Below are 2,657 nucleotides of genomic sequence, written 5' to 3' on the forward strand. Positions count from 1 at the left end.
TCTTATCGATTAACCATCTCCGTAAGAGGCGCACAAATAGCCGTGATGCCTGGCCCAATGCAGTTCATACCCCTGATTTCACAATTTACAGCAAAACAACTCAAGTGTTTTGTCCCTTGACTGAGTACTCAGAAAAAAGATCATAGATTGTCCATTTAGGACAAGGCAATAGAGGGATATTCAATTCTACTTTGTGGAAAGCTAAGTGGATGAGAAATTGATTCTTAATTAAAAAGAGAGGACTAGCCAGCTGACAAAAATCTCTGAAACATTGTCACCAACTTGAAAAAGCAATGAATGTAGAATCAAAAGATGCTGGTGAAATTAAAAATTAATTCACCTTCAATAATCCTAAATTGTCTTTAGTTAGATTAGCAGCATTAAGAAATGACTGCCTAGATTTTGGAGATGAAAAATTTTCTTTGGGGGGCATGGCTAGCCCAGATCTCATCCTGGATTTTGCTTATCCCGGATTTTGCTTGATGCAGAGGCTGAATCGAAGGAAATTGGGGATGATTTCTGAGCATCCTGAAAGAGAATGAAGTGACTTTGAGAATCACAGTATTGGTCAGCACTTCCTGAACACCAAACGCATGGGCCAAGGGCCATTTGGGGAGTTCGATTTCCAGTGGAAAAACGAGCAGAGTGCCCAGAACTGTCCGCAGACTCCAGACTTTCTATTGCCACAGAATAGTTCTATTCTGAATACAAAAAAGAGATCAACAACAAAATGTCGGATATCTCACTAGGAAGGGAAGATTGTAAGAGAGTTAGGCAGCCTCTTGGCCAATCAGCAAAGCCCATGTGATAAGAAAAAGCCACATCTGCTTGAACAGATCCGTTTAAACAGAGAGGCAGCATAGCCTAGTGAAAAGAGCACATGTCTGGGAGTCAGAAGACCTGCATTCTAATCCCAGTTCTGCCACTTGTCTGCTGCGTGACCTTGGGCAAATCACTTAACTTCTCTGGGCCTCAGTAACTTCCTCTGTAAAATGGAAATTTAGCCTGTGAGCCCTGTGTGGGACACGGACTGGATACAACCTGATTTCCTTGTGTCTACGCCATGCTGGCATATAGTAAGAGCTGAACAAATACCATTAAAAACCACAACAGCAACAACAACATATCACAATTTGGTATTTCAGCCTAATACTGAAATATGACAAAAGCTTTTAGCACTTCCTAATTCATCCCCCTTTGAAGGGAACGTAAACAAGCAAGACCGAATTCCTCTGGAAAGATACTTTGGGTTTTAGGATTTGTGTTTCAAATGGAGTGTTTTGCTCTATACTCTTTTATGCCTCTTGGACCCTGAAAGCTGAGAGCAGTGTACCAAGGATTTTGGGGTGGACAGAAGGTGAAAACATATTCTCTTGTCCTCAAGGCGTTTACATCTATTGGGGGAAGAAAGCTATGTCTGAACATTGAATCTACCTAGATCATTCAGGCTTCAGAAATTCGCTTTGGCCTGAATTATTTGGATCTTTCAGATAGACAAGAATCCTTTGGCCTTAACATTCAGGATGTGTCTTCCAAACAGGAGGAAGAAATGGGAAAACCTCTGATTCTCAGACAAGGCAGATTAGTATCCCTCAGAGGAGAGTGATGTTGCTCCCCACATAGGAAAATGGCCAAGCAGGTGAACCTAGGGTAGGATGTGGTACTCTAGTCTACAAACTTGGCCCTTGGCTCACAAGAGGCTTTCATGATTCAGTCAGATATGTGTATAGGGTCTTGTCTTATGCTGTCAAGTCATCTCCGATCCATATCGACTCCACAGAAACATCTCTCCCAGAACGACCCACTTCTATCTGCAATAGTTCTGGTAGTGTATCCATAGAGTTTTCTCGGTAAAAATACAGAAGTGGTTTAACGTTGTCTTCTTTCACGTAGTAAACTTGAGTCTCCACCCTCAACTCTCTCCCATGCCTCTGCTGCCCAGCACAGGTGAATTTTGACTTGTAGCAGATTGCTTTCCACTCATTAGCCACTGCCCAAGCTAGGAATGGAATGGGAATGCCTCTGTTTGACTCTCCCTCTTGAAGTTGAGATTGGTAGAGTACTGGAAACTCTCCAGGTACGATCCTGAGAGGTTTCATATAGGGTACAAACTCTCAAATACACTCAAACCCTTTGTTTGCCAATGGAGAACATAAAAAAAGGAAAATAATGTGTCTAAAACTATATCTTGGGTTAAAGATCTTATGTACATCTTAGATAAGATCTAGACTCATCTCTAGACTGTAAGCTCATTGTGGGTAGGGAACATCACTACCAACTCAGTTGTATTGTACTCTTCCAAGCGCTCAGTACAGTGCTCTGCACAAATTAACCGCTCAAAAAATACCACTGATCAATTTATCTCCACTTCAGTTTATGGGCAAGTCACCTCAGTTACCTCTGTGCCTCAGTTATCTCATCTGTAAAATGGGGATTAAAACTGTGAGCCTTATGTGGGACAGGGACGGTGTCCAACTCAAATACCTTGTATCTACCCTAATGCTTAGTACAGTGCCTGGCACATAGTAAACACTTAACAAATACCACAATTATTATTATTATTATTTACATTGAAAAATGGATAATCTGCTCTGTACAAGAAAAGCCATTTTTTTGAGTGGGAGTGGATGTGGTATATAATGAAGATGTATCAGACC

At 41.4% G+C, this 2,657-nt stretch overlaps 1 non-coding gene across 1 annotated transcript; it reads right to left on the reverse strand.

Moving 5' to 3' along the window:
• Positions 1-1,957: 1,957 nt before the first annotated feature.
• LOC114808522 lies at positions 1,958-2,095 on the reverse strand. The gene has a single exon (XR_003756369.1). It is a non-coding gene; the product is annotated as a small nucleolar RNA SNORA7 (small nucleolar RNA).
• Between the last annotated feature and the right edge of the window lie 562 nt (positions 2,096-2,657).

The sequence above is a fragment of the Ornithorhynchus anatinus genome, chromosome X5 (assembly GCF_004115215.2).
Source record: "Ornithorhynchus anatinus isolate Pmale09 chromosome X5, mOrnAna1.pri.v4, whole genome shotgun sequence".
Taxonomy (NCBI): Eukaryota; Metazoa; Chordata; class Mammalia; order Monotremata; family Ornithorhynchidae; genus Ornithorhynchus; species Ornithorhynchus anatinus.